The sequence below is a fragment of the Pseudopipra pipra genome, chromosome 8, assembly GCF_036250125.1.
Source record: "Pseudopipra pipra isolate bDixPip1 chromosome 8, bDixPip1.hap1, whole genome shotgun sequence".
NCBI classification, from domain to species: Eukaryota; Metazoa; Chordata; class Aves; order Passeriformes; family Pipridae; genus Pseudopipra; species Pseudopipra pipra.
The window spans coordinates 6,762,955-6,786,338 of record NC_087556.1 but is presented as its reverse complement, the minus strand read 5'-3'; the positions used below and the strand labels follow the sequence as shown (position 1 = coordinate 6,786,338).

General features: G+C 43.0%; 1 protein-coding gene across 6 annotated transcripts in view; it reads right to left on the bottom strand.

The window, feature by feature from the left end:
• Positions 1-23,357, bottom strand: part of RHOBTB1 (Rho related BTB domain containing 1) — a 56,467-nt gene extending 33,110 nt beyond the window's left edge. For 4 of the 6 annotated variants that reach the window (XR_010432234.1, XR_010432235.1, XR_010432236.1 and 1 more), the window contains exons 1-2: positions 22,832-23,357; positions 18,581-18,679 (exon numbers count right to left, since the gene is read on the bottom strand). The gene's annotated coding sequence lies outside the window, so the exon portion shown is untranslated. Of the gene's footprint in view, positions 1-5,368; positions 5,523-18,580; positions 18,684-22,831 lie in introns of those variants that run through there. The other 2 variants (XM_064662375.1, XM_064662376.1) reach the window with 2 other exon arrangements.
• Between the last annotated feature and the right edge of the window lie 27 nt (positions 23,358-23,384).

Sequence of the window (23,384 nt, the reverse complement as noted above, 5' to 3'; positions counted from 1 at the left end):
TTTATTAAATCACAGGAGGGCAGATGGGGAGACTGGTTTAAAAAGAAAAACTATTCCTGGTCAGCATCAAAGAACCAGCAGGTGACAAAGCGTAATAAGATTCAAGGTGGGATCAGATCACGAGGTCACCAGGGGACAAAGGTGGGCATGATGCACATCAGGCTGGATTCTTGCCCAGGATGAAGCAGCACCACCCTACAGCCATTAGTTAAAGCCCATGGAAAGACTGAAAAGGAAGAGACTGACTCAGGAGGAAGAAATTCCAATTAAATCTGGAATTTATCACCTACTTGCTCTACACCTGGTCCATTGACCAAAGAAAACAGATACAGCCAATGACTGGGAATGGAGAAAAGCCCTTATATTCCAAAGTTGACCTGATCCACAATGCAAGATCCTTGGATCTACCATGGGTAGGAGAGGGGTAGCTGACAGGATTTTTTTTTCACTGCATGAGGTGATAAATGAGATAACCCTGGCTGTTGCTGCTCACAAAAGGAGAATGCAGGTCAATATCTTACAAAAGGGCAGAACCTGGTTCTACCCTTTTTCACCTGTTATAGAATAGCTTAGGGCCAGTATCAACAAAGATATAAATCCCATAGAATGCTGCTAAAATTTGATACAGCTGGAGAAGGTAAGTACTGAGCTTGCCATCAAGAGAGACCCCACTTGGCTTACCTGAACCAGCTTCTTTCGTGTCAATTTTTGGTCAACAAGCACCAGATTTATTCCTGGCTGCGACTTCTTACTTTGTATCATGTGCTGGAAGAGTAAGTTCTCAGAAGCCTTCATTCATCTGCCACAGTCCCCACTCTATCCCTCAAGTTTTAAAGGGAGAAAAAAAACTGACTATGGTCTCACATAGAAATGAACAGAACAGCCCCTGATGAAGATGTAAAGTTGAAGACAGAACAGATGTCTCTAAGTTTACCTGGAAAACTTCTCAGTCAAATCACCACAACTTTTGTAGAAACTGTAGAGACAGGGAATTCCTGGTTTGTAGTATAAGAAGCCTGTCACACTGCTCTTTGCATGTGTGAGTCCAGATCTGTTTGTCTCTAATGGTTAGTTATTAGGACCCTTCATCAAGCCTGATCTACCTCTGTGATCAAAAGAACAACTTCTGATCAGCAGGAATAAGCACTTCCTTAGATGAACAAAAATCAGAGATACTAGCAGAACACAAATTCTTCCCCCATTACAATGTATAAAACAGACTGCCCTGAAGCTCAATAGCCAAGCATGAAAACATTCAGCTTTAGGTACAATAACAGATTCTCTTGAGCCTCCTTGAAAAACATGCAGCCCACAAGGACCTGTTTTTGTGTTACACACACCTAGACTATCAGACCAAACAGAGATCCAAATACAGAGTTCAGCATTAGACTTGAACTATGTCAATTTTCTGACAAGTTTTGAAGATCTGAATGGCAGAAATCAGCAAGGTGATTACATGGAGCAGCTTACATATTATTTTGACCTGTGACATACCTTGGGATATCCTTTGTGATGAGATCATCTCCCAAGAAATTAATCCATATAGCAGGTGAAGGATATTTAAGAACCTTGTGTGTGAGAATCTGGGATGAGTGTTTTCTATGTGGTGGGAGAGCCTGCAGTGCTGTCACTCTTCCTTTCACCAATTTTTCAGAGTCTACCTCAAGAACAAGCCACAACTCGAGACAGTCCCTTGTACCTCCTTCTGCTTCTTCTCTCACTGTGCACAGATGTGGAAAAGGGTGACCATACTGGACCCACTCCTGGAAAGAGGGAAATATCCCACAGCTGGTACATAACTGATTTAAGGCTCACACTTTGGCTTTGCAGATGCATTTTGTGAGGATTTCAGATACACCCAGCTACAACTGACTACTCTTTCCATTTAACAGTGATAATCCCAGCAGACACAAGGGACTGAGTGACCAAGATTTGGCCTTGTTTAAAAGGCTGACATTAGAGAACCACGTACCTGAAGAACAGACAATACCCACTGATGGTGATAACCATCAACAAACAGCTGGCACTTTATAAAGCAGCCACCCATACAATGCCATTGTGCAGAGTCCTTAGATTAGTCCTCCCTCTGCAAGAAAAGATGATGCTGCAGGAGCAGAATAAGGGTGCACTGCTAATAGCATTTTAATTCAGCTCAAGAATACATTTTTGAAACAAATGCTCCATGCTTTGGTTCAAATCAGGTGCAGCCACAGACTGCACAAACCGAATTCCTTTCAGGTGAATCTGAATTGAAAGGTGTGCTACCCACCACTAATGTGTAAATGTCCAGTCCACAGGACCACACTAAAGGCCATCTGAAGTAACACCCTTTGTCCCTGAACTGTGTGCAGTGTGGACACTGGGTCCTCAGCACCAATTTTTTTATGCCCAGGTCCCCTGCAACTGCATCACATGATCCACTAATGTAGATAAAACATCAGATGCTCTGGCTCCTGCTTTAGTATTCAGATCAACATAACTGGGGCCAGGCTGCAGTTGAATCCTTATTGACTGCAATGCCCAAGAGTATCTGGGATAATATAAAAAACTTGAGCTTTACGGAAGAAGGGTCACTGGAAAAGCCTGATTCAACACTACTAGGCTTAATTGTAATAAAGTCGATGAAACCTCTGGTTTTACTCTTTTGTAATTAAGACATTTGTACAGTATTAAACTCTTGATACTGAAGAATAGATTGTTGGTGATTTCACCCATTTATAAAGACAGGTGTTAACACTGTATGCTGATTGGTAACAACATTATTCTGAGCAGTGTTCCCAACAGTACAGAAAGAAAAACAACCACCACCAAATAAAGCATTCTCCCAACTTTTGTGCATTTCTGTGAGGAAAATATTTATCAAGTTTTGCTAGAGCTACAAACAAAGAAAAATATTCCAGAGACACTGGTGACCTTCTAGCACAGAGAGCTGTTGAATTCACTTTCTGTACTTGTTTACTCTACAAAATAGAGAATCAGGCTCTTATTTCTTGAACTTTATGTGACATTTCTCATGCATTTTCCTCTTCGTTCATCAGTGATGTTAGAAAGACATTATCTGTGATTTTATTCATCCCCAGAAGTTCTTACCACAAGGAAATTACCCAAGGAGAAATTACCCAGAGACCTCACAATGACAGCAGGTAAAGCCCCCCAAAGACCTAAACACTGACTAGAATAGCAAACACTTCAGGATGTCAGACTTCAGATAAATGCTACTTTCAGATCATAGGTCAAGTCCTGCATTTAGGTCTCAAATGCAAATTCAGCAACATTAACTGAATAGTGCAAGAGACATGAAGATGTGGGGTTTACTTGTATTGTCTAGTGCCACACAGAGACTCATTTGCAAAGAAAAATATACTTTAAAATGAAGAAAGAAAATGCTATTTTGTGTCTCATGTCAGACAGAAAGGAGAGGAAAACAGAAAGTAGAATGGTGTTGGATGGGAACCAAAGGGAATGCATACTTTTATTTCATGAACCTATCCCTGGTACCAAAGGGATGTGACCACACGCACTGCAGGTTGCACCAGTTCTAGCTCAGGCACCATCCACTCCTTCAGCACAAGCTTTTGAACTCTTTTATGGAAACCCAATCAATGATCCAAGGGTACATTCACACCAGTCTGACTAGTCTTGCTCCAAACTATTCCACATGTCTGCTGTGTGCAGCAAGGACGGCTCAGCCCTTCCTTCCCCCCCCTCAAGCACATACTTTGTCTTACAGTGTTTGTGTACTCTTCTGGCAGGATAGATGGGAGCAAGGGAGGAGAATATCAAACACCTGTTGCTCCTTTGCTTCCCCTCCTTCAAGGCTTCTCTGTCCTTTCATCTCCTTCAGCACAGGGCAACATCTGGATGTAGGACTTAAGCATTTTTCCAGCAAATAAAATGTATTAGCAAAGAATCAAACATTGGGATTTACTGGTCAAGTGATCAGCTCTTCCTCTCAGCCTAATGCTCTACAGTATTTGTGAAGCTTGGAGTTTTAAAAGGGCAGGAGTTTTAGAAAACTCCCCAGAGCTAAAACTGATGTTTATTTCTTCATGGATAAAAATACTTCTGTGTATCTCAGTCTGTCCCAGATCTTATGCTCCTTAAGTATTATGTCACTCAGATAAAGAACCCTAGTACAAATATGGAACTCACAATTCCTTTTTCTTCTGTTAATAGCGTACAGATACGCTGTATATCTGAGACACAGAATACCGTGCAAAAATCCAACGTGCATAGACAAGAAAAGCATAACCTAATGGGAGAGGAAATCAGAAAAATACTGAAAAGAAATTAAGCCATTCTGTTTCCATGTAGTGTGATTACCAGTCCTGAAATACACCCTGTACTGAGATTTGTGCCATTCAACTGCTACTTACACTGAGCAGTCATATGACAAGTCTTCAGTGTAGTCCTAAGAGTGGTGGGTTTCTCCCCACATGCATTACTTTTACCTAGAAAGAACAGTAGCTAAAGAACTCTCCTTAAGCACACTGAGCAAGCTTATTTCCACCTCAGCTTCTATTACAGCTCAAGCTGAACATTTGGCTTCGAGTCAGCTGTGTGTCCTGAAATAGTACACAAACTGAGGATGAACAAAGTCATTGAGACTATTCTGGCATCACTTCCTTGCTCTTGCTGTGACCATATGCAGAGCCTCAAGGGCCTTCTTTTATTATTATCATTTTTTAAACAAGTATATTGCTTCCTTCAGAAGCCTGAGTGGTGCCTTGACCAATAGAAGGCAACTCGGAGCTCTCTGACTAGTCTGCCTCAATATGTCTAGTGACCGATTTCTCTTTGCTCTAGATGTTGGATGCCACTAAAGGTTGATTAAACAAATTAAAAGTCTACTACTGTTTGGCTCTACCCCTTTCTATGGCCCCCAAATAGGTCCCGACACAGACACCTGATAATCTGTGCTGCAAGACCCCCCAGCAGCCTCCTGCTGTTGTCACAGCAACTCACAACAGACTCCACAGACGCGGCAGGGGGAAAGACAGGGGGAAAAGGAGGAAAAGAAATCCTTCGAGTTTTTAGTAAATGACACTCAGAAGTACCAAGCGCCAGGAGGTTTCTACTTCCCGTACACATCGCACCCCTCTATTTTTGCCTTACACCTCGTGGCCTCACTGAAGAGGAAGCCAGACAGATCCGCTTCATGAAGGACTCAGCCCTCTGTCCTCGGGGGAGGGGAGGATGCCAACTCCTCCTCCTCCTCCTGTCTCTCCCGACAAGGTGGGAGCGCACCTGCGAGCAAACGGGACGCGCAGGGCGCCGGCACCCGCCCCCTGCGGGGCCGCTGGGGGCCAACCCGGCCCCGACACCGGCGGGTCGGAGCACGATCGCGCCCGGGCGACGCGGGACCTACCCGGGAGGGCGGGATGCCCGGCAGCCGGGGTGCAGGCGGCGGGGCTGCGCCGAGGTCGGGACGGGGCGGCAGCCGCCGCCGCTGCCCGTTCCCGCTGCTCCTCACGGCGGCGGGGCAGCGCCCGGAGCCGGCGCGGCTCGGCAGGGAGGCGGCATCGCCGCGGGCGCTGCTCCGCTCGCCCGGCCCCGCGGCGAGCGCGGGATCCCCGCCCGGCCCGGCTCGTCCCGCCCCGCGGCGCTGGCTCGGGGCCGGCGGGAGCCGTGACGTCCCGGCCCCGCGGTCTATTTTTAGCGCGGCGATTGGATTTCATTCATGAAACCGCGGCCGCGCGTAAAGGGGCGGCGGATGGAGCCGCCCCCGCCCGCCCAGCGCCCGCAGGAGCGCGGAGCGTCCCCCCCACCGCCCCAGCGGGGCAGCCCGGGGCACATCCCGATCCTGCCCCACCGCCCCAGCGGGGCAGCCCGGGGCACATCCCGATCCTGCCCCACCGCCCCAGCGGGGCAGCCCGGGGCACATCCCGATCCTGCCCCACCGCCCCAGCGGGGCAGCCCGGGGCACATCCCGATCCTGCCCCACCGCCCCAGCGGGGCAGCCCCGGGGCACATCCCAATCCTCTGTCCCGACACCGGCAGGCGGGGGCTTTCTTCCACGGCCTCGCACAGGAAAAGCTCGGGCACGAAACCAGCCAAAACCAAACCGATACCCCCCCCCCGCCCATTCTCTGTACATAGACACTGTAAACACCGTGTATACATACACAGCACAAAGGTTCCGAGGGCCTCCCTGGATAATGCCCTAAGCTGGGTGTGTGATTTCTTAGTGCAGGTGCTGCTGTTATGTTTTGAAATGGCTTCTATTTTCACTAATGTTTGAACCCTTCATATAAAATAAACACGTAACAATTAAACCACAATCTCCCCTTGCCTTATATCGACAATGTAGACTTGGTGTTTTCAAACCAGTGAAAACAGCTCAAGGCCCTGAGTGCTACTGCAGAAAGCACTCACAATCCAGATCAGGCTCCCTGACCACACTCCCTGCAGCAGTCTCTGGCTCTTCCCTTTACCACTTGACATCAACAAAAATGTTACTGACCAGTAAGGGGCATGGGTACAACTGCTGCAGCTAAGGGAACTTTTTGACACAGCTGTGACTATTAAAAAAATAGTCACTATTCAAAAAATATTCTCTTAACAGCAAACAGGACTCACAAATTGCATAGTCTCGTAGCATTAACACGGTATTTTGCTGGTAAACATTATAAAGTTCTTTTAAAAATACCACTTATAATAATACTTAACAGTACCATTAACAGGTTAACAGCATCCAACTGCATTTGGTTATAGTCAATTACTTACATTTTTCAAATACCCAGAAGCCAAACTTACATTAACCAGGTCAGACTGCAACAATTTTCAGTTGAGTACATCTATGTCAGGACAAATTACAGTTTGCAACTTCATATCACTGGCAGCTATTAGGGGCAAGAGAACAATGTGCATCATGGCAAATATTAAGTGTTACTCTCCTAGCTTTGCACAGAGTTTGGATGGACAAGACAAATGCATCAGAAATGAAAACAGCTCTCACTCAGACAACCTACTTGCAATCAAAAAAAATATCAACTTGATAATGCAGGCAACAAAAAGTAAAAGAATGACAACAGATTTAAAATGTATAGTATAATTACCTTCAATTTTTTAAGTTTCGAGATCTACAGGAACTTTTTTTCTCCACAAATGAGGGCTAAAAATTTTCATACTATGCAAGAACAACAAGCCCAGGTATTCACTCGTTTCTCCAACACACAACTTTTAGGAAAACAAAAACACTCAGGTTCATCCTGCTGAATTCAGGAGACTGAAAAAAGCAGGGTGATAAAAATGTTATTCCTTTTATAGTATGGCAATTTTTAATTCCTTATTGGTACCTTTGTTCTACAGTCTAAATGATCGGTTTCTGAAGACAAATCACACAGCTAGAACCCATGCCTCTATTAAAACCACCTAGACTATCACTGCTGCAAGCACTGAGCATTAATGTCAGGACAGGTTAAGTGAGCATCGTGAGAGAGAAAAACAACACAAAGGAACCAGACTTGCCATGGTACTGACTCAAGAAGTATTGGACTGCAATAAAAAATTAAAACAACAAAAGCCCCACAAACCTTTAAATCTGCTGGCAAGTTCTTTACAGAGCTTTACTACAGAAATAAAGGAGGAGGGCAGAAAAAAAGGTGTTATTTTTAGTGCACAACAGTAAATTTAGCAAAATACAGCAATGACACAGATTAGTCAGGTGGCTGAAATGTGAAAAAAGAGAAAGAGAGCTTTGCTTTTGACGGGGATAAAGAAAAGGTCTCAAGTTTTTCTCTTTTTCTGTTTCATCAAAGGGTACCCAGAGCCTGAAGGCTTCTGCAGCTGTGGAAATAGCTCCATGCTACGATGTTGTTTCCATTTTAATGGCCATCTACAGCAACTTTTACCATTCAGTGCTTTCCCACCACAAACGTAAAAGTTCTTATATAATTCAGGTGTCAGCTTTTCTGGCAAGGTATAAAATAAAACCCCAGGACAGCCAGAAGCTCTTCGGTCTCTGACACACAATCATATTTACGTTTTTCCAAACTTTTAAAACAAACAGTTGAGTTTTGACCATAAACCTGAGTGACATCTCGAGAAGTGGTTAGAATGAATCTCCAACAGGGTGCAGAGCAACTGACAGTTTCTAGACTGTGGTACAAGAAAGCACAGTAATAAACCACAAGTATTCCCACTGACTTTGCATAAGCATTAAAAATACATGACTGGTAAAATTTTACTCAATTAGATGTTTAAGTATCCCAGGTAGCCGGCTTGGATTTTTCACTTTAATTTGTTTGTTTTCAGGGGGGAATAACAGCTAGAGGGGGAAGGGAGAAGGGAGTAAGTTCTGTCTTTGCAAGCAATCCTAGAGGACATGGCATTGGACCATTTAACTAGAGTCCCTGTTTGCCAAGTCGATACAGCTTTCCAAAACATGTTTATGGGCTGCCAAGCGTGCTCCATCACTGCAGCTCCGCTATGCGCTTTTAACACTATCACACAGCTGAGAGAAGAACTGGATTAAAAAAAGAATGAAATAATAATTAAAAAATGCGTTCACACCCACGGAGAATTCTACTTACTTAGAACTATTTTGGTTTTGCTAAATTACAGAACGCATTTGGAAGTAAATGTAAAATGTACATTCCCATATGCTCCAACATATTATTTGTTACTCTGGGGCTAAATTAACCTTTTGTTTTTGAGACTATATTTCTCACATGATTAAAAAACCTCAGGAGAGAGCATCAGTTGTGCATAAACTGTAACTGAATTTACAAATAACCTTTCTGCTCTGGGATCTGGAGAGTTAGCTTAACTTCAGAGGCTGCTCTGACATGCAGTGTTAGTAGAACTCCTCAGGGAGGTTTCTACCAGCTCAGAAATGCTGAAGCTCAGTGCCCTCAGGCCCTTCCATCCTCTGCACTCCCGAGACAACAGGGAAAGGCTCAGACAGGTTGAAAAAATACCAGTCAAGGATAACAGGAGGTGCAGGAAGAAGGGACTACAAGCACTTACTTCAGCTTCTTTGACAAAACTTTCTGGAAGGGGAGGAAATGGACCAGCCCATGCTTCTTACCATCCCGCCATAATCTAAGTCTGCTCTATCTGCAGAATGGCAGCCTAAGCATGGTAACTCTGGGGTTTAGTTTTTATATTTCTGTTTAGCAGCCTTCTGAGAAAGTCTACATCCCAGACCCATGGGCCATACGGAAGGAAGGGGTTCTTGCCTGCACTAGAGGTCTAGGTATAGTCTGCTTAAAAAAAACCAAACAAAACCCAAACAAACAAACTGGTGATGTGGCTCCTTGCTCCATCTGAGGGAAGGAGCAAGCTTTTAATTCAGGACAACTGATATTATTTCTCCTCTGTTTTAGGTACTAACACCCAAGCAACAAATGCTGTTTCCCAAGACAAGTTACACCACCAACAGTCAGCAGGGACAGTTACAGGACTGAGTTTGAGTGTGCACTGAAAGGTCTGACATTGCAGAAGATGCCTGGGACAGTCCAAAACCAAAACTCAACAGTACAGGGCAAACTAGAGTTCCTCTCTCTTCCTTATTCTTGAATGCCTTTCACATTAGAAGACTTTAGGAGCATGTTTAGATGAAAATATTGTTGGTGGAAATAATTTAAATGCACAAGGAATTAAGTAAAACAAAGTAAGTTAAATTGTCCCGTATGGGCTCCACACTGCAATCTCACAGGGACAGAAGGTGCTCTCTACAGCCCATGAAATCTGCTTTCAACAATACAAAAAGAACACGAGTGAATGATGTACAACCAAAATAAGGAGACATGTGGTACTTCAGTTATATTCTTCACCATCCACCCATTGTCTGTGATATACATAGTCTCAGCCAACTGGCAGCATGTGAATTAAAATATCAGAATTACCCAGCTCCTGTCATTGAAGTCTACTTTTCCCCCACAATTAGGCTTAAAGGCTTTAATGATGCGGGTAGATCAAAATAATTTTTAACTACTTCTGTAATGGATTAGGATACATTTCATTAGATTTTACCCATAAAAAATGAATAAAGATAATAAATGCCTTGAAAAAAACTACGTAAATACATATTCTATACACACTGCAATAAAATTCAATCTGTTTCCTGTCAATACATTGTTTTTCATTAATAGGTTTGCATTCAGGCCTGCAATGCACCCATGCCAAATATTTATGCATTCACAATTAGCTTTCTCTTCAAAACTATTGTGCATTGTACCCAGCCCTTTTTACTCTTTGGTGTAATATGGACAGAATGTAGTGTTTGACGTAAGGTGGGTCTACTTAGTGATGTCAACGTGTACTCTCAGCCAGCTATGCAAATTGAGTAGGCCAGTTGCATCCCTTTTCCTACGATCCCACACAATCGCCTTAATTCTCAGAGATGAAGACATGCAACATATACAATGATACCTTCACTGTGTGCATTGGACACTGACATAGACCACTGTGCATTTATTTGTTAGGGTGTTTTTTCCAGTTATTCATTGAATGCTAAATATAGTGCAAGACCATCATCGTTTAAGAAGCCCGCAGTGCACCAGATTTTATTAAAGCATTCTGTGAATGATACATAGCACCAGTTTGTTTGCCTTATGAATTATATTTCTACATTCTTTTTCACTGGAAGAGGGATATAGAAGGCTTAATATAGGCATACATTTTAAACAGCTGAGTAAACAGGAAAGGGACTATCTAGAGAAGGAAAATGCCAATACTTATAACTTGGAATAAAAATTAGATATCTACAATTTTTCAGAGGGTTATATTTCAGCAATGCTTTAGTTTTCAGTCTAATCATGTGTAGGATGTGGGCTTTTGCATCTCCTCGCTTCCATAGTTAACCCATTGATTACAAGACCCTGCTTCTCTCCACCTCACCCCACAACAGGTGGGAAGGGTCCTCTGGAGTTCATTTAGTCCAACCTCCTCCTCAATGCACAGCTAATTTCAAACCTTGATCACGTCAAGGATGCTCATTCCACAGTCTCCAACCCACCTGTTCCATTGCTTAGTCCCACACTAAGATAATGGCCTTTTTTACAACCACTGAGAAAATGTTTTTCTTTACACCTGCCTTGCTGCTACTTGTGACTGCTGCCTCTTGTCTTTTTGCTGTGCAACTGTGAGAAGATCTAGTTTCCCCTATAGTCCCTTGTCAGGTATCTGAGGTAGTAATTAGAAGCCCTTTTAGCCTTCTCCTCTCCAGGCCAGATAAGCAGCTCCCTCAGTGTCTGTGTGCATCTCATGTTTCAATCCCCAACCATATCAGTGGCCTTTCATTGCACTCTCCTCAGTTGGTCAATCCAAGCAAGTGAAGCCTGAGCACAGTTCTTCAGGAGCTGCCTCCCAAGTGCTGAGTGGAAGGGAATAATCCCTGCCATCGACCTCCTGGCTGCACTCCTCCTAACACAGCCCAGGATAGGGCTGACCTGTGTTGCTGGAAGGGTGCTCAGCTGAGCCAGGTATGTTCACTTGTGCTGTCAGAGCCTCTCATGAAGCCTTACAAAACTCTGATACTGTCTTTGCTGCTGCACTTGTCTTTCTACAGGCTGCATAGTCTGGTCTTAAAAGGGAGTGGATTCACTTGAACAGTCCCAGTTTGCAAAGTTAGGTGTACCAGAATACGACTAAGCAAAACAAAATTTTGGCTTAATAAGAAGAACAGCAAGAGAAACAGCTGAGCAGTTACATAAGAGTCTCCCAAGGGAAGAAGTGGCAGAGTTATGGCTCACTGCATTCACAATCCAGAGAGGACAAGGCTGTATTAAGAATTTGTTCTATGGCAGAGTTTTGTATTACATGTGTAATCTTCTCTAATGGTAATAATTTTGCAACAGCTTGTATTTGCTACATTCCATGCTTCTAGATCCTCAGAACTACATGTTCAAGAAAGATTCAATCAGCTTATAAAAACAGTTCCAAACAAGAGCTAAAGAGGACAAACTGACTAGTAGGATTTCTTCTTGATTGTGTGTCATTTTGCTGTTTGGCAAGGGACTGAATCTGGAAGTAATAGTGCTGGCACCTGCATAACTGTTCAGAGTTTCTTAAAGCGTTTCTGCCATCTAATCAGATGTTAATGGAATGGAAAGAACTTCTTTGTGGAATGAAATGAGAGTCATAGCAAACAGTCAGATGGGGAAGATTTTCTGTCTGTCTATCTGACCTTCTGGCTAGCTGTCAGTCTCCATCTCTCCTCTATGTAGATCAGTCAAAATTCACTTGTCTCTAAGTACTGAGTTTCAAAGAGACTTGGAATATCTTTATACTACAACTACAGGAGGTTTTCAGCGGCAAACGCAGTCTTTGCTTCTCACTCTTGATCTGAGCTATTGAGCTTCAAAAACCATATATAAATGGATCAGCCCTTATTCTTCAAGCATTAAAAATGCTCTGCCTGCCTTTTGAGGCTTGCATAAATCACCCATTAAAAGACTAGTAGCTTTACATGCAGAAGGATACAAAATGTAGACCAAATTTTAGAAGCTGGTCAAAGATTGCATAAATTTGACAGGAACAACACACAAATAGAGATCTCTGCAACAATATGCCATCCCTGCTGAGTTACTTATACTGATGTAATACAGAGATCACGAGGACAAGTCTAGAACACAGATCTCTAGTTACAGGAACTGGAAGACACAGGATAGGAGTGGGGAGGGGAAAGAGAAGCAAAGTAGATTTTCTTGCCTTTTTCACAGTTGCCAAAGCCAAGTGTTTTTGGTCTCTGAATCACTGCTTATATACAAGAACAGCAGCCAACAGCCATATCCTGATCTTTATAGGGTGTCAAACCAACAGAGCAGGATTAAATAGAAGAATCAAGGGCAGCTTAATCTCATCATCATTAATCTTAGAGAAACAGCCTTATTAACTACAACTTGCTCTTCTGCACCTCTGTCCCATAGCAAGCTAGACATGAAAGTAAAAGATCCCAATTACCGTTTAAGAGCCTGATATAAATCCTACTGAAACTGTTGGGGAAAAGCATTCTTTCAGTGACTCCTCTGGGCTTCAATTCCAGTGGTAATTCAAGAAGAAAAAAAATCCACAGAATTAGTTGCAACATGCCTGTCTTAGAAAGATGAAGATTTATAACTTAAAGTAGCTAAAGCAAAACCAAAATGAATGAAGCACCTGTAACTTAAATATTTTTTTCACTAGGTTGTTCAAAGAATGTACTGATTTGGATTATAATCCTCCTCAAGATTACAGTACAATTCTTCCTTTATTTTGAACAGTATGATCCTGCACAGTAGCAACACTGTGGTTTTACTCAAGATCAAAATTCAAAGTCTGAAGCTCCTGTTACATTCTGCACATTTTATACCTTGGAACCATTCATCTTTTCCAAGAAAGTAAGACCTTCTGCCTCTTAAAACCACTTACACCAGTTTAATTACATGATTTAGTTACACCAGCAAAGATTGCCTTGCAAAGACTGCACTTTTGCAACACAACAAATTCAGTGGGTTAGACTGGCTTATATCAACACAAGGTTTCTACTGTCCAAACACAGTTCATATATTTTAGTGGTTTACTTCAACATCTCTAAGCAAATCTAGGTACCACTTTTTTTGTTTCCCCAGTGAGTTAAGGCCTTAAATCATATGCAGAAAGAATATAACCAGGGTTGGTTCTGATGGATATCCTTCTCCCCCTGAAACACTTTCTATAAATTCTAGCAAAATGGTTTAGCTGAAGGATAATGCTAATTGCAGAAACGGCAGAGGAATGCACACAAGTGATTCCCAGTCTAAGAAGCAGGGAATGAAGACAATTTTCACGTTTCACCCCAGGCTGTTTGATGAGACTTTCCTTAATTATGTTTATTTGGAATAGTTACCAAGAAGGATTCCGTTCTTTTTAATGCTACCATTCAAAAGCCATGGACCATGAAATCACATACTTCTTGCACATATTTGCAGTTTTTACAGAGGGTGTAGAACATACTACTCCAGTAGCTGCCAAAGTATCATTGTTACATGCAGATCAGGCAAAAATCAGAGGGCTTAAAGGAGTATGTGTATACTGTGTAATTTGCAAAGTACGGAGAGAAAGACATCCCTTTCCAATTACACATACATTAATAACTTCAGCATTTAAATGTCAGGAGCAGAATTTACCTTTGTAAAATTAAAACCAAACTAGAACCACTAGCAGTGGTTTCGAAAACCAGGCATCAGGGAGCTTTAACAAATTCAAAAATATTCCAGGGCCTTGAAATTTCTCATGCACTCATTGCTTGGAAGTCATATTGCCAAAGCATCATGAATCCTACTAACAGGGTTTTTTTCTCTTTCAATAAAGTAGCAAGGCACGTAGAGCTTTATTTTTAAAGAACCCTTTTACAGTCTTTTCCAAGTCAGGCAAGAGTCCTTTTCCTTGGTAATGGCAGAAGAGAAGAACGACAAAGGTATTAATCTTATTTACTCCCATACATATTGGCAAAATTGCTAGAGCAGGGTGCATTTTGTAGCATTACAAAATCCTCAAGAGAATTGAATTCCTCCCACACCTCATCACCGAAATATTTTTGCAGGGAAAAATATGAATTATTTACAAAAGCAATTGCCAATAAAATTTCATCAAACTGTATCTGTTAAAGAAGCTAAACATTTCTCCACCATTCCAATTTTTTTACAGTAGCTGAAATTCAGACCTACAGCTAAAATACTACTGCACCATTATTGTAAGCGAAATGCTGAGAGTTCCCTAATTACAGTGCTGCCAGTGGGAAGCACTGTTGCAAACACATGAGGAAAGGAGGATTAAAAGAACAATTCACCCCTGGAGAAATTCAGAGGAGAAAGATGCATTGCCTCAAGAAAAGCCTGACCCACAGGTATTTTCCTTAGAATACTGGGAACTGTTTTTTTAAACCTTCTCCTGTATTTAGTGACCAATAATCCACATTACTGTCATAAGCACATATGACAGTCAAAAACATGTCTCTGAAATACAAGAGCCAAATTTAAGGGGTTCAAGTGTTGAGCAATGGCATTAAATCAAGAACTGAAACACTGACAGCCACAAGGGCCATAACATTCACCTCAAATGTAAACAGTACCTGTTGCTCAGGACAAGTACTGGAACACCTGCCCATGCTGAGCACATGTAGGAGCTCATGTAGAAGCACATTTCATCACCAACAAAGTGGTGAAAACAAGCAAGTAGCTAAAGCTCAGGTACTGTTACCAGACTATGTTTTTATTGCTGCAAATCCTCATCTGGAGTTCTAGGCCCTTGCTTCCAAAAGTGTGAGAGACAGGTAATTCCAGTTGGCAAGAGAACGCTCTGGAGCAACAGCACTGCTTTTTTATCACAAGTTGGGTACCTCGATGCTTAAGCTCCCTGAATTAATGGACATTTCAGAACTGCACCGTTTCTTTCTTCATTTCACACCTATTAATAACAAATTGTTCCTGATTCTGCATTGGTGGTGTGAAAATCATTCACTCTCCTTTCTGTAAAGCATAGGAGATCCCATGATGAAGTTAGAAACATGGATTTCAACAGTCTGATAAACAGTGCTAGAGAACATAAATTTAATTACGAAGATCAAAAGCAACAAACAGCAACAGTGCCCTTCCCCTCACACCCCAACCACACACAGTGTGTGCGGCAGTCCCCCAAATTTCTAATCTGTAGCCACAAACAATGATCACCTTGCAAGGAACTAACTCAAGCAGTTTTAAAATTTAAAATTTCCTCTGCCACATTTGATTTTACTGAAGGTTACCGTTACACACACACACCTCTGCTGGGTTTGCACAGTCCAGAACTTTGCTTTTACCAATCTGAATTGTCAGCTAAATTAAATTACCAAATTGCACTGTAGAGGCTATCACACATGTAGCTATTTTATTCCACTGAGCATGAAGAAAGTAATCTCTGAGAAAGCAGTAGCTTCTTTACCCAGAGAGCTAAATTTACTACTACTTGTCTGCTAATGCCTCAAGTGACACAAAAGCCCATAAGCAAATAAGCTGTGACCAGGATATTAAGGAGCAAATAACACCTCTACAAAGACATGCCTTCCACAGGTGTAGCATCTTCTGACTCGAGTACATGATAGTACACAAGTTAACTTTTGTTCAGATCTGCAGATGCGTTCTCTAACAAGTGAGACCAAATCACAGAAGCAACAGAAACTGGTGTTTCTGAGAACATTATTCTGTAATTTAACTACATGACTTATGCATGTCATTTAGAAATTCATTTAGAGACAGAAAATCAGGTTGGGAAATGAGACTTGAAACTGGGAGCAGAGGTGAAGAGATATATTGGGGTTCTAAGGTATGCCATTTCCCTTAATAAGTACTTTTTGATGCTGAGATCAGTCTTAGTGCATATTAAATAATTCATAGCATCGCCGTCCTGGTTTTAGCTGGGATAGAGTTAATTTTCTTCCTAGTTGTTGGTGCAGTGCTGTGTTTTGGATTTATTCAGAATGCTGATGACACACTGATGTTGTAGGTGTTGCTTAGTAATGCTTACTCCAAATTGAGGACTTCCCAGTGTCCCATGCTCTGCCAGTGAGCAGGTGCACAAAGAAGCTGAGGGGGAGCATGGCCAGGACAGGGGACCCAAACTGGCCAAAGGGATGTTCCATACCATAAAGCATTATGCCCAGTATATAAACTGGGGGGATTTGGCTAGGAGCTGCCAATTGCTACTCAGGGACGGGCTGGGCCTTGGTCAGCAACTGTACTGTGCATCACTTGTCTTTCTGGGGTTTTATTTCTCTCTCTCTTTTTGCTGTCTCCCTTCTCATTACAATGATTATTATATTTTATTTCAAGTATTAAATGGTCCTTATCTCAACCCAGGAGTTTTACCTTTTTTCTGATTCTCCTCCCCACTGGGGATGTTACATGGTAGTTAGTTCCTGGCTGGGGTTAAACCAAGGCAATCCCAACCTGCATATATGTAATATTATAGACTGGCTTTCAGGAACTGCATTACCTATAAAATGACTTCTATTTTTATTCACAAAGTATATGTTTGTCTTTGATGATGTGCTGAAAGGGGCTCATTAAATTACTAATGTAACTATTAAAGCTATTAAATTACCAATTTTGAGGGATCAATTCAAAGCACATTGAGATAAGCATAAATCCAAAGTAAACCAAGTGTCTCTTCACTTCAATGACCCTCCTATGAGGCTCTGAATGCTAAAATATCTTTCTCCTGCCAGGATTAACCCCTTCATTGTATGACACTCCCTGGCCAAAACAGTTGAAGTAGTTATTCCTATGGCTCACAAAATGTTCTGCCTGGTAGTACATAATGATGGGGGGAGGGGGATCCTTGGTTTGTGTTTACTTTTAGAGCCCAGGGGAGACATTGCTCCCTAAGCTTCCTGACAAGATGCTTATTTTTATTCACATTGTCACTATGTTTTCCCATGAACAAATATTTATACTTCAGAGGAAATGTTTCAGTAACATGTATCAGACAGGATAAGCAATGTGCTCACTTCCCTTCCCCTTATTATGAGAAAGCAATTTTGCTTGTATAAGGAAGTAAATAAATAGACTCCCTAGAGATGCCTGGGAAGGGGTAATTCTTGGAGGGAACCCGTGTTGAAAATACTGGCAGCATGTCACTGTGTTAGCTGACCTGCAGAGGTTTCATTTGCAATTGCAAGAAATGAATACATTAGAAACTTATTGTTTCCTTTTTTGTTCAGAAAAACAGACCATTCCTGTACAATCCTGTCTTAATTAAAACACTTTCCCTTCTGATAAATTTCAGTAGCATGTTATGTTCCTATCTGCATTATTATAATATGCATTCAATACATATGGCAAGATATAAATCCATCTTTTGTTAATGCTTCTGAACATAAAATAGACTGAGAAAGCCAATGGGTGAAAACGACCTAATTTCATTGATTACTCCAAATTCTGAGCAGAGGGCTTCGCTATATGATCTCCTGAGGTTCCTTACAACCTGAATTTTCCTGTGATCCTAAATTAAGGACACATATTTGGTTTTACTAACTTATATGCTTACCGTAGGAACTGTGAAGATCTGGCTGTGGTACTTGACAAAAGCAATATAAATATGCACCTGTAATTCAGGCTGGCAGTGGCCCCACTTTTCCCTAGGCTGCAGAGAGCAGGAACTCAGAAACCTGCTTGGATGCATGAAACAGTACCTGCATATTTGTGGTACAATCTCTTTTTTCATCCCAAGATCTCACTCATTTCCTGCATCTGCAGTTAGTCTGTGTAAGTATTCACTCTTGAAAATTAGACTTTAGCAGCTTCCGTTTCTTTGATGCTTTGAAAAAAAAGCCTGACATTGGGTCAAAAGCTACTCTGTGCAGAAGCCACCCATTGCTAACCCTGCAACAACACCCATCCTTTATGCCTTTGTTTTTATCTACTGGAATAGCAGAACAAAGCTGAGTAATTCTGTAAATGAAAGGATTAATTCTAGGACTTTTCTATTTAAGACTCCCAGTACAAAGTTCACCAAGACACAGATGCTATAACTTTATAAAATACCTGATCAAAAGCTGCTGGACAGAACAGCAGTGGTGACAGGCAACACTAAGTGAAACAAGTCAGGTTTTCTTTTATTTCTCCCTGTCAATACTTACCTCAAAGGAGAAAATAGTGTTCATATCCATTTTTAGCAGCTTGATCAAAAGCAGAATTCCTTTAAAGATACTTCATGTCTTTCTCTTACTGTGGCATTCCTGAAGAGGAAAGGAGAGGGGAAAAAAAAAAAAGAAGAGAGAATAAACCTTATTTTCAACATAAAATTACAACACATGCAATAGCAAAGACATCTTTTATGATCCATTATATATTGTAAAACAGGCCTGCTTGGTAAACAAAACAGTCTTTCAAAGTTTCAAACAGGTAGATTGAAAATCTTCATTAAAATACTGTTTGCTCCAATGAACTGAAGAAATCATGGGTAGCTAGATGAGCTCTTGAGCATAACTGGAGATTGACACAGCTCTGTCAAATGAAGCTTGTTCTTTAGTAATTTTCCTCTGGATTTAGATTTTAAAAATCACCTTAGGTGTCATAAGTGAGCACTACTCTATCACAGTTGACCAGCTCCTCTCTGTTAGGTAACAGACCCTGAGTAGGTTTTTTTGCCCACCTTCAAGAATATATCAAGACTAAAATATGGGCTAGCAGCCTGATGACACATGAACTGGAACTTCTGTGTTGCTTCCCCTTTGGTCCCAAATGAAATTAATTATGAAAGTGCTTGGCTGGGTTTGGGAAACGTCTGTGTTATTGTGGCTTGGTTCCCATCCAAGAGCAAGGCTGAGGTTTTCCAAGAACCAAAGGTGGGAGCAACACTGATTTCACCTCAGATGGTGCCCTCAAAGCAATGCTCAGTGACACAAGTAGGTTTCAGAGGTTCATGCTCTAGCTTGAGTAGCAGAAGTAAAATGCAGATTCTTCAGCTGAACAGACTAGTGGCCCACTTAGCTTCTCCAGGCATTTCTCCCTTCTTATCAGCAACTTTTCAAAGTTGAATTTAGGACTGAAGTTAGCTACTCACAGAAATTCTCACCTGCTGTAGATACCCAGCATGACACAACAGGGAGGGCAAACACAGGAAGTGAAGTAACACTTCCTTCCACCTTTGTGGAATAAGCAAGCCAAAGGGATTGACACAAGAGCTAGAGGCATGATCTTTATATCCCTCTAGAAGTCCTTCCCTTCCCTTTGACTCTTAACAATAAGCATTTTAGTGGTAAAGATCATATCAGTCTTCCTGAACTGCCATATTTCATGCAGCTACAACTGTTGAGAATTGTATTGATGGCAGGAAGATTAGAAGTTACTTGCAGCTTTTCAAAAAAAAAAAAAAAAGGATCTGGTTTACCTGCTTGTAAACCCAGAGCTCCCTGTTTATATTTCACTGAGATCTCATACACTTCTAACAGCCTTTCTCTGCTTTGCCCTCATTAAAATCCACAGACATGGCCTCCAAAGATACATCAAGATCCTTCTCGCTCTCAAACAGACATGCACCAGTTCATTCATAATTCTTTCTCAGCAATCATTAATTATTTACATTATTGTCCTATTAAAGGACACACTGAGACTCTCCTGCTTGCTGAGACGTTTTTAAATTGTTATGCTGTAAAGTCAGACCAGTTGTTTGAAGAATGTAAGTGGATAGAAATGTAGCTAAACCTGATTTTCATCATTACTAAAGCATAAGCCTAAAAGTTCCACTTCACAGAAAAATGTTTCTGGCCTCCATTCCCCCGCCCTCAGTCTTTGGGTTTCTGGTTTTGAAGATAGCTGGGACCATAAAAGAAAGGCTCAATTCTTAATTAGCATTGTGCTGACTGATTACAACTTCAAATTATAAACATCTTTCATAGCAAGCAGATCATCTATCTCTGTGATGATGATCTGCACTCAGAAGAATAGAGATGCTAAATCTTACATGGACCTTCCTCATCTGAGTCTCTCTCATAGCTGAGAAGAGAGCTGGCTTTATACAACTCTCACCCTGAGTGCCCGCATGAGAGAGCAACAGTTCCTTCCATGGCAGTGCAATTCCTTCTCTCTTCCATCTGCTCCACACCCAGGCAGTCATTACCAGAACTCACACTCACCCACAACAGCAAGCACACCGTGGTACTGTCTGCAGGACACGCAGCAAGGTCAGCGTAAGCTGAGGGAAACTAAAGCCAGCTGGAACACAGAGTAATTCAGGGAGGGATGTACCTAAATGGTCTAATTCTCCAAAGGGGGGAATTTCCTTTAAACAGGCAGGAAGGTGAGGAGCAGGTGGTTGTTGCTGCAGGTTGGCAGGTGAAACATTTGCAGTGTAAACCAGGCCCAGAAGGAATGCAGGCAAGGCCGGGTGGAACACTAGGCTCCCTGGATGACTTGTTGGGGCCAACAATCATGTGTGATCTGGTCTAGGAGCCTCTTCTGTTATGGACAAGACACTCCTCTAACATAGTGACACTACAGAAAACTCAAGAAAGCTCAGCCCAATTTTCTCCTCAAATCCACCTCAGCTTCACCTTTGGCTTGTTCAGAAGCCTAAGCTGATCCAGTCTTTGTCTCACCCCTGGTTTTTTTTGAAGATTATTACAAAACTAAGAACATTGCAGAATTTTATCCTCTAATACTACTCCAGTTTCCTTTTACCAGCCCATCATCTCTATGTATTGCTTTCAGTTCTGTAACACCACACATTCACAGTACATCTGCCCCAAATCTCTTCAACAAACTTTGAAGGATTCTGTAGAAGAAAACTGCTTTTAAGCCTCACGTTTCTTCCTTGTTTAATATGTTCTCACTTCAAACTTTTGCCTTTAAGAGTTCAAATACCGGAAAAAGTTCAAGTAAAAGAAAGAGCAGAACCTTAATTCACTGTTGTAATCTTTACTATGATACACCTCACTTGCTGTACATTACATGGTTGAACAGACAGTAGAAATTTTACCTCCCATTGATACCTAAACCAATATTTCCTCTCAAGATAATTTCAAACCATTAGTGTTCTAGAATCCATAGTAAATGCAAGTGTTTTGCCCTTTCTACTTCAGTTTAGGCAAGTGTGCTTTTTCTAGGGTCTCCCTTAGAGAAAAAGGAATTTTTTCCTGCATTGATTACGCAGACAAAAGAAACTGATGACATGTGATGTAAATATTTCTATTTAGCTAAGTACAAATGACAACATTTGGTGAGAAGTTGACAATCACGTTCTAAAAGAAGATGGGATACTATGATTGCCACTCACCCTGCCTTAGGAGCACCCACAAGGACTCAGTTAAACAGCTGCTAAAAAGTGCATGTACTAAAGCTCTAATTTCCTATGCTATCCAAGTAGGGAAAAGTTTTGCCCTTTTCTCATTCTTCCTTTTGGAGAGCTGCAAAAGAGTTGGGCTGGATACAGCCCAGTGCTTCTCCCCAGAGGTTCTCAACAACTGTAAAGAAGAGGCTCTCTAACTTCATTCTCCTGCTAGTCTTTTTGGGAGGTACATCTTTCTTCATAATCAGGTCTTCTTGTATCCAGTTCTCTACATGCATTTGCACTCTGTACCAATTACAAATTTCATTCTTGTAATGCAGAGAACCATTAATAATTTAAGATTAAAAAGGAACCTAAGGGCAGGAATATTCCATTTCTGCTCACGAGATAGATGTTATTCTGCTAGTACGTCAACTCAGGTTATCTTTGTGCATGCTATGTTAATTCAGCAAATTGCTTTTCAAATAAAGTGCTTTCAGAAAGCGCCTGGAGATTCTATAGGAGAAGAAAGTTTCATTTCTATGGAAAATGTGCCAAACCAACACCAGGAAAGTGAAATACAAACAAATTTTAGATTTGTCCATCTAGTTTTCACAAAGAGGGGGTATCCACGATAAATTTCCCGCATGAACGTGTAAAAGTCATGCCAGGTGCAGCGATAAACACCCCAGGCGCACTATTTGCACCGCGTTCAACCACAGAAACACCAAACACGCCTAACGGTATCTAACGGGTCGGCAGCGATGCAGCAGGACCGCCTGACTCCCGGGAGAGCCGTCAGCATTTCTGGCCTTGCCGGCGAAGGGCACGAGACACCAGCACGACCCGGGCGGGTACCAGGACCCCGCGGGGGCAGGAGCCCGGGGCTCCGGTCAGGACGTGCCCCGGAGCGGGGAGCGCCCCCGGCCCGCTGGGCTTCTCCGCCACCCACCTCTCCTTCCTTCCCGCAGCTCCAGCGCAACTCCCACCGCGCCCGGCCCCGCCGGGTCACCGCGTCCCGCCGGGAGAGCCTCGGGAAGCCTAGACAGCGGGCACCACCCGCTCGCTCCCTCTCTCCCTTCTTCCCTCCCTTCTTCCCATGACCGGGGCCGCAGCGTCTCACCTGAGCGCGGAGCGGGACACGCTGGGGGCGGGACAGAAGTGACCCAGCGCGGTGCGGTGCCTGGTGCGGTGCCCGGCGCTGCGTGTGGTGTGTGCGGTGCCCGGTGCCCAATGCCCGGTGCTGTGTGTGGAGCGGTGTGCGCGGTGCCCAATGCCCGGTGCTGTGTGTGGAGCGGTGTGCGCGGTGCCCAGTGCCCGGTGCGGTGTGTGGAGCGGTGTGCGCGGTGCCCAGTGCCCGGTGCGGTGTGTGGAGCGGTGTGCGCGGTGCCCAATGCGCGGTGCCCAATGCCCGGTGCGGTGTGTGGAGCGGTGTGCGCGGTGCCCAGTGCCCGGTGCGGTGTGTGGAGCGGTGTGCGCGGTGCCCAGTGCCCGGTGCGGTGTGTGGAGCGGTGTGCGCGGTGCCCAATGCCCGGTGCGGTGTGTGGAGCGGTGTGCGCGGTGCCCAATGCCCGGTGCCCAATGCCCGGTGCGGTGCCGGGTGCGGCGGGTCCCGCCCTGCCCTGCCCGGCCCGGCGCGAGCGGAGCGGGCGCGCGCGCCCCAGCCAATCAGCCCC